The sequence below is a fragment of the Panthera tigris genome, chromosome F2 (genome assembly GCF_018350195.1).
Source record: "Panthera tigris isolate Pti1 chromosome F2, P.tigris_Pti1_mat1.1, whole genome shotgun sequence".
Classification (NCBI taxonomy): Eukaryota; Metazoa; Chordata; class Mammalia; order Carnivora; family Felidae; genus Panthera; species Panthera tigris.
Genome location: NC_056676.1, coordinates 11,638,313 through 11,656,303, shown reverse-complemented (window position 1 = coordinate 11,656,303; position 17,991 = coordinate 11,638,313). Strand labels below are relative to the sequence as shown.

At 38.2% G+C, this 17,991-nt stretch overlaps 2 long non-coding RNA genes across 5 annotated transcripts; one reads left to right on the top strand and one right to left on the bottom strand.

Moving 5' to 3' along the window:
- Positions 1-6,992: 6,992 nt before the first annotated feature.
- Positions 6,993-9,140, bottom strand: LOC122235098. Its single transcript, XR_006213219.1, has 3 exons — positions 8,943-9,140; positions 8,292-8,435; positions 6,993-7,208 (listed from the first exon to the last, which is right to left on the bottom strand). It is a non-coding gene; the product is annotated as an uncharacterized LOC122235098 (long non-coding RNA).
- Positions 9,141-9,248: 108 nt separating this feature from the next.
- LOC122235010 lies at positions 9,249-17,589 on the top strand. 4 transcript variants are annotated; one of them, XR_006213077.1, is made up of 5 exons: positions 9,249-9,477; positions 11,906-11,915; positions 12,382-12,506; positions 13,945-14,021; positions 16,971-17,589. It is a non-coding gene; the product is annotated as an uncharacterized LOC122235010 (long non-coding RNA). The 4 variants fall into 4 exon arrangements; XR_006213075.1 differs by lacking the exon at positions 11,906-11,915; XR_006213076.1 differs by lacking the exon at positions 11,906-11,915 and having other exon boundaries at positions 12,378-12,506.
- Positions 17,590-17,991: the final 402 nt, after the last annotated feature.

Genomic DNA, 17,991 nt, shown 5'->3' with positions numbered 1-17,991 from the left:
CTGTGGCCAGCTCACGGCTCTTAGTTCCTAATCTCTCCAGAACTGCTGTGGACTGCGGGCAAATGTGGTGCCACGGCAAGCAGGCTGCTGCCTTTCACCACTTTTCTCCTAGGCTAGGAGAGAGAAGGGGGTGGTACTCGGAGGTGAAAATGTACTTCCTGCTTCCTTCTTCGTCATGTGAGCATGAAGTGAAATGGCCCTCAGCACTCTCGGGGATTTGCTAAACCTTTTTGATGTGGGCAGAGACTGCCCTGAGTGGGGTGGAAAGTGGGTAGGCGGTGGAAAACGAGAGAGTGTTCAGGTGCTGCCTTCCTTTGATATTACCATGCCTGCTTTGCAGTCATCAGCAGGAACCCGGACTATCAGGAAGCAAAGCAAAGAAAGGCTGCCTGCTGAATGACTCAGCAAGCATGACCACCTGGCTCAGCCTTCCTCGCTCCGCCATGGGCTCTCTCCCCTTGGAACTGAGCTGCTTTAGGTTTGGGTCTAGGGTTCTGTCATTAGGAATGCCCTTTCTTTTCAAGGTAGACAGAAGGGGCAACTCACATACTTCCGGGGCTTGAAAAACATATACTGTGTAAGAACCACAAATGTCTTTCTGGAGTTCATTATTTTTTTGTCAAAGAGCAACAATAATTATGTTTTTGTTGTGAATTTCCCACCAAGAGACGTCAGCACAACGCCTATTCTCATAAGTAGTGGGTGTTCATTTGTGTGCATGCTAATTCTAGAAAAGAAAAAAAAAACCCACCTTCTTCCAAGTAAAATGGTTTTATCTGAACTTACAATGTTGAAGGAAACAGTACTTACATTATCTTTTCAAGTTGAAGTAAATTCCTCTTAACATAATATATATTACAATAATAGCATCTAGTTAAGATTTCATTATGACATTGCAGTTCACTATAATACACAATCCCTGCCATGTTTTTATAAAACATTACTCGGTATGAAATATTCACATTAACTACAATTGCTGAAATGACTGATGTTTAAATCTAGCGACAGTTTCCATCATTATTAAACTTCATTATAAAATAAAGTATGTGGGTGGAATTGTGGCTTGATGCTTTTGTAATTTGCTCTCTACCTTTTCAACGTACTTTTCAGTTACATCAACTGAATCATTTCATCTTATAGACGTAAAGATGAAGGAAAAGAACAAAAACATGGCCATTAACGGAAGCAGTGCAAATGTGCATAGTTAATGGAAACCATTTTGACATTTTGTATTTGATTCCATGGTGTACCTACTCAAACAATTTCAATGGCATATTAGAACAAAATGCTACATTGTGCTCTTCGCTAAGAATGCAAGTAATAGACTTCAAAAATTACCTTTTCACTGAAAGTATTATCTGCTGGAAATGAAGAAATGTTTTACATTATGAGAGGCTGATAGCAGCCAGAGGAAGCAGTGGGCTTGCATGGTAGCTCAGGCAGGGGAGGGATTTGACTCTTTACTCTCCAAAATGCACTCTTTCATTTGAGAAAGCACAACAAAAATAATCTTCAAATTCGTGGGTTCTGATTTTTTACATCTGTCGACTGCACTGTTACTAATCCAAGTAAAGGCTTGTGCCGGTTAAGATAGAACCCGGATCTCTACTTGCTAAGGCACGATCACTGCTTTTGAATATGTTGATTTTGATTCTGAGACACACACTTGCTTTGTAAAAATAAATAGGAAGTTTAAAAATATCTGGCCGTAGGAAAAGTAGCTACTTGGCCTCCCGTTGTGCATACCAATAGGCAGCTTTTATTTATTGGGAACAAATATAAGTCCTATGGATTTTATTAAAGATGTGACTTATTAGGAGTATCTTGATGCAGGACAAGAGCGAAGGTTCTGACATGTTGAGGGAGCAGCCCCAATTGTGGAAAGTGTTTACGCACTCTGTATCTTTCATCAAAGAACTTTCACGTAGGAATATCTTATCTGATTTTCTAAACAACTTTGTGAAACAAGCATTATTTCCTCCCATTTTTCTCATCTGAAAACGAACTTGGAGAAAAGAGGTGGTTTGCTCAAGTTCACACGACTAATAAGAGACCTACCCGGGAAATGAACTTGCCTCTTGAATCAGAGGAAAACGTGGAGGTAGGGAGAAAAAAAGAGGAAACAAATCAGTGCTACCAGACCAAGCATAAGAAGGCTTTTAATTGGGGCTGGGCAGGTTTTAACTCTGCATGTTGACACTGATTCGAGAGTAGAAGGAAGACTGGTTGAAGAGATGTCAGTGATAAAACCTGAAGATGGTTTTGTTTTCAGCAATATTAATAGTATCGATAGTGACTTGATATCTGACAGTAGGTTCCAGCAGAAAGAAATAGCAAAGTCTGACTTCCTGTGTCCCTCCCCCTCCCGTGCGGCTCACTGCACTGATATGATAACACACACTGTCCATCGTTGGCAAAAGCCCGACGCTGACCTCAGTGAATCTCTGCCCTGGTGCCTTGGCAATTTGATGGGAAAGGGGGAGGCAGAATCTGGGTCTGAGCTACATGGAAACCCAAAGACCTACTTCCATAACAGATATGCTTTGAGGAGAGAAGGCAAAAGAGAGGAAGCCTGTTGCAACAACCTTTTCACTACCTTCTATTCTCTTTGTATATTTTTGCAAGGCAGCTTGTAACCCAAGTTTCTAGCTCTTGGTCCACTGCAGGCACCAAATGAACACCAACAATTTGGAATGTCTCACGTTCCCGCTGTTCAAGATCGGGCCTTCGATGAAAATTTACCCTCCTCATTGCTTGTCCAGTAGTTAGAGATTGGATGGAAACCTTTCCTTATGGAGAGGCTAAGAGTCCTGAACACCCAAAATATCGGCTTCTGTGTTATCTCAGAGAAGAAAAATGATAAATGTCTACAAATCCCCACGTTGCCAAAAAAACATTTTAATGTGAAAACAGAAATTGGTCAATTCACCGGTTTTGCTGGTCTTAGACATCAACTGATGAACTAAGAGCATTGGCTTACTTGAAATTCTAAATCTTATTGTCCTGGCCAATTCCTAAGACAATCGAAACAATTGTGTGTGTATGTTTTGTGGGAAGAGATGTATAACGTGAAAACTCTTTCTTTGAAACTAGCTTCTTCCTTGGGGCGCCTGGGTGGCTCAGTCGGGTAAGTGTCCGACTTCGGCTCAGGTCATGATCTCACGATCCGTGAGTTGGAGCCCCGCGTCGGGCTCTGTGCTTACAGCTCAGAGCCTGGAGCCTGTTTCAGATTCTGTGTCTCCCTCTCTCTCTGCCCCTCCCCTGTTCATGCTCTGTCTCTCTCTGTCTCAAAAATAAATAAACGTTAAAAAAAAAATTAAAAAAAACCTAGCTTCTTCCTTAGCATGGACAACTTACTTTTCTAGAGAAGTCAGAGGGCCACTTCATGTTGGAAGAAGGCGTATGATAATAAGCATGACTGTGCTGAGTATACAGCCCCCAGTGATAGTCCTTTCTTAAGTATCTCCATTTGAGATTAAATATGTCAACAACTAGTGCATTTCTCATGGTTTAGAAGGCACAGTGTTGTTTCCTCAGCTGTAATTCATCTTTGCAGCTTCCATTTTTAAGGTGGGCATTTTTTTCAGTTCCAAAGTAAAGTTCACATCTCCAGGGAGGGCAGGCTCTAGTTTCCCTATGAAGAAGCAATTGTGACATTTTCTGGTTGAGGAATTTCTAAAGACCAACTTCCATATAAGAGCGTCTGCTATAAGCTGAATTGCTAGTTCTCGTGGGCAAGCAGGGGACTCATCATTAGCCATTTGGCTATGTGGTTTGTCACAGAAGAATTGTGGGATGTGGCGACTAAGCCAGGGCAGTGCAGTGGTTCTGTCCAGGGAGCAAGAACACAGCAAGTTACAAAGGATCGGGAGAATTGTGAGAGATGTCACATGGGTATGTTGGGGTGGGGGATGGAAAGTCTGTGCTCACGGTGGTGTTCAGAAGCTCAGTCCCAAGCACATTCGATAGCAGACAAGGAGGCACATACTTAGTAAGGGTGGGGGTTGGGGCTTTGGGAATGCTCAGGAGCTCGGCTCTTACTGGCTCACAGCCCGAAAAATACTAGGTCTCAGGCCCTGGTGGGGTTGGACTGATGGACTTTCTCAGACTAATAGATTATGGGGAGTCAACACAGTTCATCTTTTGGCAAAATGTGAACCATGGAAACACACAAGGCTGATATGCTCCTATACTTACACATTAAAGGTTAGGGAGTTGGTTGGGACAGATTTCTGGCAGCATTTTGACTTGATGGGCACTGCTTACAAGGACAACTGCAAGGTTTTTAGAGAGTTCTCTTTTGGAACAATTCAGGTGCTGGACTGATTCAGATGCCTGGACCTCAGGTGCCCCAAGTGCAGGGAACAAGTTTTGCTGATTATTGGGAGGAGGGGGACACATACGGCCTGCCTGATGCCAGGTAGACAGGTGCGTAGGCAGAGACAAGTGACCTATTTAAGCATATGCTTCTTTGTGGAAGCTGACGGTAATAATTCTCACGATAGTTGCTATTCAATAAACATGTACACAGGTTTTGGTTGTTCACATTAAGGTATTTATGCGAAGAATGTGTACCGTGGTGCATTTGCAACTTACATTTGGACCATGACCTATTCAGAAATGGAAGTGTTTTCTAAAATGAGAAAAGGCATTTTTCTTGAGAGAAAGGAGAAAAGAAAATACACTCTAGAAAAATCTGCCAGTGAATTTCAGAGATATCTGTCGAAAACTGTATAGTTTTCATCAAACAGGACTTTAAAGTATAAACTGTTGTCACTTAAACCAATAAGCCGGGTCTTAAACTCTAGGCATGTGCACTGGAAACTACATACAATTAAGAAACAACTGCAAAAAGGATGATCACGTGACGTGTGAGGAAAGACAGACAATGATGCCAGGTGGTGCCTCGGAGCATAATAACGAGAACAGTATGTCAAAGCACAGCAATCAATACCAAAGAAAAATCAACACATATTCAGTATCTTCCTTACAGTGCTAAGCTGATTATCCACTTCACGTAATTGAGGCAGTGAGATGAATGTGTTCAGCAGCCTTTATTTTTCTGGTTTAGAATGCAGAGCTAGGTATAAAGGTTAACTGGTATCTTATATTGCTCACGATTCCTTACCTCAGTCATAGATTTCCAAGGAGAGACATGCCTTTTCCAAAGAAAGACTGAGTAATGCTACCTACGTGGTTTCTATCATTTTAAACCGTGCTATCAATGTAAAAAGTCCTGTAAAAAGAGTAATTTATGATGTTTTCAATTGCATGCACATATACATAAATGCATGTATACAAGCATGAAAGCATATAGACAAGCTTATGTGCGTACGCTAACACACACCACTTGTATCACTTGAAGGCTTCAGGTGCACAAACGTCAAATGCATGAACTGCAAACAGACCCTTTTAGAACAGACTCTCCCGTTTTACGTCTCCACCTCTAAAGAGGAAGTTCAGTCTGTCTGAATGGGAGACTTGCACTCTTGGGCTTGGATAACCCCACACTGAGGAACTTTTCCAGGTCTCCATGGGGAATTAGAGAATGCCTGTTCCCCTTAAGCCCTTCAAGACGATATGTCCGTCTTTACTGGCAAAACGTTCTGTTACCTTATCACTCTGTTTCATCATTTTTAAAGGTTAAAATCTCTAATGTGTTAGCTTACAAGCTTTGCTGTTTTCTGCCTTCTGGGGAAGTACCCTTCATGAAAGAATATCATGGTAACATGATTGTCTCAACTTCCTGTTCACAAACCTAAAGTTCTTAGTTCCTTTAACATCTCCTAGATAATCCCTTAGAATCCTTCTTTTTCAGGATTTTAATCTGAATCTTCTCTAAGCCTACATACGTCTCCAAGTCTCCATATTTTAGCACTCTACTCCTCCTTCAAGGGCCAAGTTCAGTTATACTTCCTCAATAGACCACTACCCTGAGAATGACCAATATCTCATTCTTTTGAACTCCTCATAATATTCTTCTTTAGCGCATGTCAAGAGCAGTGTGGAGGTTAATAGCATAGCCTCCGGAGTCAACAGATCTCAGTTTGAATCCTAGTTTTGTCATTCCCTTTGGACAAGTTGACTAACACGTCTAAGCTGCATGTCTTCCCTTTGTGCAGATGAAGCATTCAAGCATTCCATACAAATTAGCTTTCAGTATCGCATTTCTGGATTGCACAGATTTCCTTATGTATAAATGCTTTATGCAGTGGGTGTCTACAAGCAGACCCCCAACTGTGCATGTTATGGGATCAGACACACTACCAGGCTTATTTAGAGGGATGTGGGATCAGCAACTCAAGCACTGATTTTTATGAGGATTCTAGGGGATTCAAGGCAAGGAATATACCGATGGGTGGTGAAAGTCAAGGAGGCGATTTTTAAGTATGCTTTCTCTCAAATGATCCTTCAGTCCAGACCCCCAAGGTTTCTACCTAAGACGTGGGATAAATGAGTTCCATTTAATAGCTTATAAAAATAGTAGGAGTGTGTCAAGGAAATCTCTAAAATATACTGAAGGCAAATGTCAACATGATTTTGTGCCTCAGGCTGCAGACTGTGATGTTATTGGGCCGAGAATATTTTTCCGTCTATTTTAGTAAAGTGACTCTTGAAGCATTCACGGCACAAGTAGCACAAAGAGGACTCTCTATGGCAGATAGTTGGCCACAAGAAGAGGGGAAAGCCGCAGTCATCTCTGGGATCCAAGGACCTTGGGTGCTGGACCTCACTGTGTATGCTGTGGTGTCAGAAAACAGCAGAGGATTGCATGAAACTCACAGGGTGTGCATGAAAAGCAAACCACAGGAGTATCCAGAAAAGTATCCAGGAGAACTAGATGTTCCGGCACACTTTTGATACCATAGCAGAACCTGAGGATTTTCTTAATTACTCAGATGAGCTTAAGATAGAGTGGGATTGCCCTGTTCTGCAGAAGGATGTTCATGTGGAAAAGGACAACATCATTTTTATTATTTATTAAGCACGCCTTCACTGCAGGGGATACATCTTTATTAAGAAGTCTGGATTGTTACAGCAGACCATCAGAGGAACTAGATCAGGGGCTGAACATTGAAAGCGTGAAGATTAAATTAATCTAAAATAATACCGGATCCAGCATATTCGAACTCTATCAGTTGTCCGGAGGAAAATCGCCCTTGTTCAATCAAACTTGAAGGAACATTCACAAGATGTTAATGAAGTCCCTAGAAGATGAAAAACATTGGGAGCATTTCACTCTTTTAGTGAACTGATTGAGAAAGGTGGTAGGGAGGAATAAAATTAAGGTAGATGTGACTTGAGACAAAGAGTACAAAAAAATGCAGACTCTAGAAGACCCCGGAAGGATTTACCTGGGCGTGTGGTTCTAATACTCAGTAAATCATACGTCAGCCACAGGACAAGAAAAACAGAATGCCAAAAAGTATTATAAAAAGCTGGTATGAAATGTAAATTGGTACCCACTGATTTTGATACAATTTCTTTGTCCTGGAAATCTTAATTCCACTTGGTGAATATATTTTAAGAAAAGAATTCAAAAGTGGAAAAGCTAGTGGATACCATTTTTTTTTAAGGTTTAGCATCTGGTTTAGAGGATATTAATTAGGGTATAACCACGTTATAGACAGTCACACAATTTTTAAAAATGATGTTTATACATCTGTGCCAATGTAGAAAGTATTGTGTCATCATATAAAGGGAGACAATCCGGAATTTTATTTTATATACATATATATATATGTATATAAAACATGTTTTTGGCTATATATATATACACACACATACATATAATATTTATAAATATATATGAATATGTATCAATTTATATGTACACATAAATATATATAAGCTTTTACATAGATGCTATATCTAAATAGACGTTATATATATATATATATATATTAAATATATATATATATTAAATATATATATAAAACAGCTATGTTATTATATAGCTGAGAAAATCTAGAAAAGTGCATGCCAAAATTAAGAGTGATTGTCTTCAGGGGGTGAGACTATGAATATTTTTTAAATATATTTTCTTTCTTTTTCAACATTGTGAATCATGAGTATGTATTGCAAGTATAATAAAAATGAAATAAAAGTATTTACATTTCAAAAAATATATACTGCCAAATTACCCTATCAGATAGTTGTATCTATTTCATCCCTGCCTGTGAAAGAGTCCACTTCCCACACCCTCAGTCGTCAGGATAGTATTGTACCCATTTTTGTGTTCCTTCCATAGCCAACGACAGTGCCCGCCATCTTGTTGCATGAATGCTTACCCTAAGGTATTTTCTGCAATCAGTGGCTTTCTCTTCACTCCTACAGCCCCCCTACTTGTATTCCTTGACCACATTTCTGCGATGGCCTGTAATATCCTTACAACTTGTTTCCTTTCCTCCTCCTACTTGGGCGACTTTCAGTTTCTTAATTTTTTTAAGAAATAAGAAAAAAAAATGATTAAAAAATGCTTGAAAGACATTAGAAAGAAGAGCAAGGAGATTCAACTTATTTCCCTATGAAACAGTATCACGCGGTGCCATGCAGACACCCCTTCTGGGAAAGCTGTTAAAGATTGCAAATGAAAGGGAAAGAAAATGAATCATTTCCATGCCTATGGGACAGGAAAGAAGTTAAAGATAAGTAAAAGATGGTCTCTGAAAAAAAGAAATAAAGTAAATCAAGATTAAAAACTGTGCTCCCCCCCTTCCCCCTTCTTCACAGAATCCACTCGCGGTTCCTTTATCCTGCTATAATGTGGCACAGGCACTCTGGATGCTATGAGATGGGAGACAAGAATATGAACAATGAGCTGAATTTTTTCTTGCCTCCTCTAAAATTGGTCTTCAGCAAAGTGAAAAGGAAGGTTTGATTGCTACATGTATCTCTCCAGAATTCAAACCAAGACTTAACTTGTCTCTAACAAAACTGACCTGAAATGAAATAAATCACAGCTTACAGAAGACAGTTTTGCTCCTCCTTAAAAAAAAAAAATGTTATAATCTAGTTCATTGAGGTTTGAGGTGCACTAGGTTGAGCATTAATTGTGAACAGGCAACAAATGCTAGGAACTTAAATTTTCCGAAATTTTAGCCCCCACCCCCTCCCTATGTTGCGTGGAATCTGAGAGTAGGAAAGACTACAGAGTTTGTTTTGGATACTTTGGTGTGGTTGCTATGACAACAAAACTTTAGGGCATTGTTGTCTACATGGAGTAGCAAAATGACAGATGGCCCATTATGAAACTGTACATATTTGGAGATGAAAAGAAAATACATCACTCTCAAGTCCATTCATTGTGCTGTTGCAAAAATGTTGGGGTATGATCACTGAGGGGAGTGAGAATAGGTGACCAGAAAGGAAAGGTTAAAATAACGCTTTATTCATCTAGAAACCATGTCAGCTGACTTGAAGATTGCTTGTAGGGCGTTGCCTCTCCCTGTCCATACAGAGAAGTCTACCTTTCAGGTATTTATTTGGCACCACTCAGTGCAACTTTGAAACTTCCTATAGTATGACTACAGTTAGGAGGCCAAAATAAAACAGGGTAAAGACAACGGGGGAGGGGGGAAAACTCTCATGTAATTACCACTGGGTAAGTGTGGGTTCCTTCCCCATCCTTGGGTGCTCTTGACAGGGTGTTGGGTGATGTCGAGGATCGAATGGCCGGAACGGTTGGGTATTTTTTCTTGCAGTTCTGTATAAGATACAACCTCCTGGGATTACCGGTCCAACTGAATAATATCAAACTTCAAACACATGATGTGAAGTTCTGAGCTAGGTCCTGAAAATCGTCATCGCAGATTCAGGAGATAAGTTTAGGAACTTATTGTAAAAGGCTTGGTGGTTTTGGCTGGTCGACTCAGTAGGGGTAAACGCTGTGACGTATCTGCCAATTGGTACTGAATATTACCAAGAGGTTGATGCCCTAGTCAAGGAAAGTGATAGTCTTCTGGCTCAGTGATCATTTTTCAGGATGTCTATACCTGCAGGTCCACTTACCATCTATTTATCTCTTAGTCCACACTCATCTATGTGTAACTGGCTGAAAATCTCTGCTAATGAGTGGATCTTAAGTGAGGCCATAGGCCACATGTTAATGGAACCAGACAAATTTGACCTGTTTTCAAATACAAAGGATGATGATGATGAAGCAGGGGATTGTCTGTTGTCCCAAGGGAGATCTTCCAGAAGAAATGTCTCAGCTTAATGTTTTGAAAACTTTCTGACAGCTTTCTCAAGATAGCATGCCGCCTTAAAAGGTAGTGAATTCCCTTGTATTAGAAGTTATCAAGCATCCGTGTGTGTGGCCTCAGGGCATGCATGTATGTGGTCAGAAGGACTTAATTATCAGGCTGGAGCCTTGGCTACATGGTTTCAAGTCCTCTCCCAGCGTTGACATCCACTATTCTATGGTCCCTGAGCTGGGCCTACTGTGCTCATCAAACTCCTGAACCATGAAAGCCCTACATTCTTGACGCCCAGACACTTCTAGGCAGGGTCCACAAATCATTCACAAGATTGGATAGTGTAGTTGAGAATGAGTATATAAGGACAAGGCCAGCATGACTAGATTTATTCTTTTTGATGGCTCTTTGGCATATTTTTAACCTTGGCCTCTAAGGATATAAAGTCAATACATTAACCCTGATGACACTACCTCTTTACAAAGATTCTTATTTAAGTAATAGAAACATAAGGCTTGTCAAACCGAGGAAATGAGTCCATTTCGCCCTTCTAAGAGCTCCTGCAGTAAATCAAAACATATTATGTTGAATAACGCTTTCTCATATTTTAATAGCATAACGTTTATCGAGAAATAGGTTTGCTGCTTAGAATTTTTGTTGAGTGTCATAAAATGTTATTAAAAAATCTTTAATCTTGGGAGATAGGAGTATGTGTATTGCTAATACACACACACACAAATGTGTAAGTACTATTCATTTTTCGCATGTTGGCATGTTGTAAAATTCTGTTTTCTTTTCATTCCTAGATGTTGTAAATAAACTGGATTCGTACAGTAGGTTTTTGTCAGACTCCCAGAAAGACAATTTTATTTTATAGCATATCCTAGAGTGACAGCCAGAAACTGTTCTGCACCACCTCAGTACAAACAAAATTAGCTTTTCACAATATTTTTGCAGATGTTAAAGGTCATTAATAGAATGAAACCAGATGACTAAAGCAATACATTTGGAATGATTGGGTTTTATTTTTCTGCCTCGCTTAAAGACACAGAGTCCCATTCTCTCTCTTACTTGGCTGCATTTCATCTTTTCTTTTTTTTTTCTTCAGTTATTTAATGGTTTCCAAAATCATAAAAGTGAAAGTGGTAGGATATGTATTTCTTGGCTTATATCACCTTCCTTGTTTGACAGAGTTGGAATTTTATAAGGATGAAAATAGTATTAACTGTTCAAAAAACCACACTGTTGAACAATTGCCCTAGCTTTCTGTTTTTACTGAGGTCAAATTTTTGTTATGAGTCACTTGAAAGCCTCTTTCCAATTAAAAAGAGGAGAACAGATAATTAACTGTAAGAAATGCTACTAGATTCCTCTTTGGGAAAAGAAGGGAGAAAGCTCTTTTTTAAAGTGCCCGTGACTCAGATTAAGCCGTGCTGTGTGCTTCGCCAGGACAGCCCTGGAGGGCCCGCTGGCTCCCTAGACTTTTGTTTGTAACGTCTGGGCGGCGAGGAAGCAGCTACAGTTACTTAATACCTACAAGTGGACATGATTATGATAGCAATATTTACAGATCAGTTTGAAATTCATGTACTTCTGGCATGATCCTGCTTTTAGTATTCAATAAAGGATAAGTTGGAAAAAATTTCTTTATGTAGGTTAAAACAAAACAAAACACAATTCACTTTTTTTTTTTTTTTTTTTTTTTTTAGTGAAAATGAGGTAGCAACAAGAACCTCGCCCCGTCTTCCCTGATTTCCTTGTGGATGTGTGGTGCATGTTGAAGCAGCTAACGTGTTGCCATCTCATCAGGAACAGAGTAGCCTCACCCCCACCTCTGGCCCTCCCCACCCTGGCCCGATACAGCAAGCTACAGAAAAGCTAAATTTTCTGAAGTTCCTTAAGAAAGTGGGAGGAGATAGGACTTAAACACAACCGGATGGGTTGGACTGCGCTGTGCCAGGACCCCTTTTCCCACTGAACCAGAGGGAAAGCAGAAGTGTCAGTAGGCAGCTTAGTAGGTGGGAATATGAGGGCGTCTGAGATCGGAGCCTGATGGCTCAGCTCGATCACAGCACCGGCTTCATTTTCTCCCTACTGTCTCCCTGGACAGTTTCCTCCACTATTTAACCCGTTAGTCATGACGCAGATAGTCATGAAGATAATATTGTGTATTTTTTTGAGCCAGTGTAAAGGAGAAGCATCATCCTTTCCACCTCCCCCACTGAGGCTAGCAGAGTAGTGGTGAAAGAAAAATAAATTTCTGGGGAACGGAGCTGAGCTGCGTGGTCTGTCCATCCCTTCCTGTCTGAGGTATGTCTGGTAGACTGTAACCACTGGAGATGCTGTTGTTGAATTTTGTGAACATTTAGAAATGTAAAAATAATTTATTCTTATTTTGAAATGTGTATGATATGAAATAAAGATCTATTTTTGTAATGTTTCGTAGGAAAACCAGTTGTCCCATTTATTGAAAAAATACTCCCCACTTATTTCAATGTTATCACATTCCAAGTTCATGTATGCACAAGAAATTGTTTTTGATCTTCACGGACATTTCCCTTAACTAGTACTGTCTATTATTACTATAACTCTGTAATATATTTTGATTCCTGGTATTCTTGTTATATTTCAAAATTATGTTGGTTTTTCTTATGCCTTTATTCTTCCTTACAATAATAGATTTAGTATTTCAAATTCTGTAAAATCTTATTGGCATTTTGATTATAAATGAATTGAATTGATAGAAGAAAGTGGAGAAATTAAACATCTTCAAGATAATGGACTTGTCTACCCAAATTTTTCCAATTCTATTTCAATTCTTTTGTGTCTGTGAATAAATCTATACAACTTTTTCCATACAGGGTTTGCCTATATGTCTATTACAAATGCTTGGGGCGCCTCGGTGGCGCAGTCGGTTGAGGGTCCGGCTTCGGCTCAGGTCATAATCTCGCGGTCTGTGAGTTGGAGCTGTGCGTGGGGCTCTGTGCTGATGGCTCAGAGCCTGGAGCCTGCTTCGGATTCTGTGTCTCCCTCTCTCTCTGCCCCTAACCCACTCGCATTGTCTCTGTCTCTCTCAAAAATAAATAAACACTAAAAAAAGTGTTGCTACCACTACTACACAAATTGAGCCAGATATCATTTTGAGTAGTTTGCATGTATTATTTCATTTAATCTTCATATGAACCCTCTGAGAAAAGTGCCAATTATTGTTCCCATTTTCCAAATGAGAAAAATCAGTCTGGAGAGATTGAGTAATTTGACCAAAGTCATGAGGCTACTTATTGAAGGAGATGAATTGAAACCAAACTGATCTGACTCCATGGGTTCTACTCATTATGTAAAGGTAATTTTTGGCTTTCTTGGTGCTCTATAGATTATATTGCTATTTATTTTATTTTTAAAAAAATAAATTCTTTTTTAAAAGTTTATTTTTATTTTGAGAGAGAGAGAGAGAGAGTGTGTGTGTGTGTGTGTGAGCAAGCATGGGAAGGGCAGAGAGAGAGAGAAAGGGAGAGAGAGAATCCCAAGCAGGCTCTGCCCTGTCGGCGCAGAGCCCAATGCGGGGCTCAATCTAATGAACCATGAGATCACAACCTGAGCCGGAATCAAGAGTCAGATGCTTAACCAACTGAACCACCCAGGAGCCCCTATATTGCTATTTTGAATGAAATATTGTTATTATATTTTTATTTGGATATAGCTGGCATATAGAAATGTTATTAATTTGTGTACATTTGTTTGCCTCTAGCAATCTTTCTGGACTCCTAGACTAATTTTAAAAATTGCCTGCAGATTCTTCTGGGCTTTTGCACAAACACATTGTATGTGAGTAAAGATAGTGTTGGCTTTTCCTTCACAATTTTTCTACTTCTTTATTTTTTATTCTATTTTATTACAATGGCTGGTACCTCTGGTGCAATGTTGAATATTAGGAGTACCAGTGGATATCCTGGTCCTATGCCTGACTTTAATATATCTGCTTCAAAACTTTTCCCATTAAGCATGATGCCAGATATAAGATGAATCCTCTTTTTTGGCTATTGAAGTTCCCTTCTAAAATATGTTTCCTAAGATTTTTTTATCATGAATTAAATTTATTGAATGACTTTAAATTGAATGACTTTCCCCACTTTCCATATGGTAATATGACAATTAACACAAATAAATCACCAAATGTTAAACCGTTCTTGAATTCCTGGGATACTTGCTACTTTGTTGCAACATCTTAGGTTTTGAAACACTGTTGGATGGGATTCATAAAATTCTTTTTTTCTTCTTCTATTCCTTTCCTCTATTTCCATTCTCTGGAACATTTTGTGTAAGTTAAGAATTTTGGATTACTCTCAGATTTAGTAAAAAAAAAAATACTTAGCATCGTGACTGTCTTGGAGAGAGAGTTTTCTTTAATGCTTATTCAGCTATTTGCAGGTTTTATTTATTTATTTATTTATTTATTTATTTATTTATTTTGACTATGTCTAGATTTTCAAAACTTTAATTTCTAAGAAAATTGTCCATTTTAGCTGGGTTTCTATTTACTGACATGTTATCCACTATTAGTCCACACTATTCCCCTTTGAGTAAAAGTATTAAGTCTGTTAATAGTCTTAACAATTCCTATTGTTATTATTTTCATGAATGAGTCTTCCCAGAAGTTTGTCTGTTTTATTTTATCAAATATTGACCTATCTGTTACGCTGCTGATATCCACTGTTTTGTGTACATATGTGTGCATGTTTGTGTGTTTTCTATTTCATCAAAATTTTCTTTAATCTATGCTTACTTCTTTCTTTTTCTTTGAGTTTGTTTCACTGTTATTTTCTACTTCCTTGAGTTGACTGTTTAACTCATATATTTTTAATTATTATTATATTCTAATACAGGAGTTTAAAATAGAAATTTACTTCTAAATATTTCTATATTCATATTACATAATGTTTACTATGTATTTTTGTGTTCTAATAATTACATACTTTTTGTTACTAATGAATTATTTCGAAGTTTTTAAAAATTTTTTCATACAGTTTTTTTTGGAAGAGTGGGAAGGGTGCAATTCAGGATCTCATTCCCAGTTTTACTGCATTATGGTTAGAGACAGTGTATATGATATCAACTTTACGATGGCTGAGTGCATATGGTATTAATTTTTTGGAACTGATCTATTTCTGGATCTATTTTCTTGTTAAAGTTGTTATTCAAATCTCTGTCAATGTTGTCTTCTTGATGTATTGGTTTGAAAATTACGCTTAAACTTTCCGAGTATTACTATGGTATAAATTTCTTCTTGTGATTCTTTTATTTTTTGTTCTACTTATCATGAGGTATGTTGTAAATTATAGTCAAATTCATAATCGTTATATATTTTTGGTGAACTTTCTTTTTCTCAACATGAAGTGCTCCTTCTTCCCCTTTTTCTTGCTTTTTTGCTTAAATTTTGTTTTGTCAACCTAGACTTTCTTTAGGTGATTATCTGCCTTTATTTTAACTTTTTCTGTGTCATTTTATTTTTGTGGAACTCTAATAAACATTATATTTTGATAGGTGAATTTAACCCTTTTATATTTATTTCTATTGATATATTTGGACTTATTTTTGCCATTTTATTTTGTGTTTTCCACTCACTATGCTTTTTTAAGGGTTATTTTTTTACCCTTTTCTCGTTCTAAAGAATTGATTGAACAAATTTTCAGCTATAAAGTGAATAAGGTTTGAGGATCTAATGTAAAACACGATGACTATAGTTGAAAAATAATGTATAATTAAAATTTGCTAAGAGAGTAGAGCTTAAATGTTCTCACTAAAAAGAAATGATAAATATGTGAAGTGCTGGATGTGTTAATTAACTAGTGAGAATCTGGTCATTAAACAAAAAAAAAAGCCCTGGGGCACTTGGGTGGTTCAGCAGTCAGTTAAGCATCCAACTTCGGCTCAGGTCATGATCTCACATTTCGTGAGTTTGAGCTCCGTGTGGGCTCTGTGCTCACAGCTCAGAGCCTGGAGCCTGCTTCCAATTCTGTGTCTCCCTCTCTCTCTGCCCCCTCCCCTGCTCAAGCTCTGTCTCTTTCTATCAAAAATAAATAAACATTAAAAAAAAAAAGTCCTGATCGAATTTTTTCCTTTTTTTCCCTTAGCTTATTGGAAATTACACGTTATATAGCTATTATATCAGTGTAGCAGTTCTCAAATACTTTGGTTTTGGAAACCCTTTACATTCTTAATATATATTTAGGACTCCAAAGACCTCTTGGTTATGTGGGTTATATCTTTCAATATTTACTATATGCAAAAATGTGAACTACTTATTGGTTAAAAACAAAATTTAACCTACTATATGTTAGCATAAGTAATGGCGTTTTTTATTTTTTTTTTATTTATTTTTTTTTTTTTTAATTTTTTTTTTCAACGTTTTTTATTTTTTTTTTATTTTTGGGACAGAGAGAGACAGAGCATGAACGGGGGAGGGGCAGAGAGAGAGGGAGACACAGAATCGGAAACAGGCTCCAGGCTCCGAGCCATCAGCCCAGAGCCTGACGCGGGGCTCGAACTCACGGACCGCGAGATCGTGACCTGGCTGAAGTCGGACGCTTAACCGACTGCGCCACCCAGGCGCCCCATGGCGTTTTTTAAAAAAATGTATTTTCCTGAGCGAAAACAGTTAGTGAGAAGAGGAGCATTGTTCTACATTTGACACGTCTTTAATATCTGTGTCCAAAGAAGAGAGGTGGATTCTTGGATCTGCTTCCGCACTTACTCTGTTCCGATATGTCGTTTCAGTTGGTGAATATGAATGCCATCAAGCCTCATGCAGATGCATGCTTGGAAAAAGTTGGACAGTGCAGACGCCCTGAAATGATCCCAGGGACCCTCACAAGTCCTCAGACCACATCTTGAGAGGCACATACGATAGTGTTACTTATACATTTTTAGGATACACACAAAAAATGTATTTCTCCTCTAAGGTTAAAGTCTACCAGAAGTCCTTTTCAAACAAAAACTTAACATTAGCAACCTCTTCTTTTCCTTCATCCTGTCATTTCTACATTGGAATTGTCTAAATTTCTTCATATGTTTTCATAGGATATGTTTGCATTTAGAAATAATCAGCAATTTTGCTCATTGCTGCTTCTGAGTTAGTTTTTGAATGCCGAAGACTATCTGCAAGTAGTTTCTTCTGACAAGCTGCCAAGTGGCAAAGCTATTGAGTGAATAATTATGTCTGAAAATATTTTTGTGTTCTGTTGTCTTCTAAGTTTCTTTCTTTTTCGCTTATAAAACTAGGTATAGTTACTATTTCATCTGAATGTAAAGCGAACCCATGACAATTTTTAAGATTTCAGACAATGCCAGAAAGAGAGAAAATGAAAAATAAAAACTGCCTCCTTGTCCCCTCTGAGATGCCGTATGTCTTTCTGAAGTTTCTAATCTCACGCACCCCTACATGGAGCTCTAAAAGATAATGGGTTCATGCCATATCTAGATATCTAGATGCCATATTTATGCCATATTTATGGTTCATGGCATATTTAGATATATATACCTAAAATGCTTTTATTTTCATATAAAACTATGTTGTAGATATTTTCTATCAATGTATATTGACATGATATAGTAGCATGACAGAGACATGCTTTTCTTGTTTGGCCTTTCTAAATCTTAATAAATATTTGTCAATTTAGTTATTTACTTAGCAAATAGCAATCTTATACTGAGTGTTGGGCACTGGGATGTAATAGTGAGGAAAAACAGAGACGGTGTCTTCTATTTGAATCAAACCTTTGAATTCCTATTATATGTC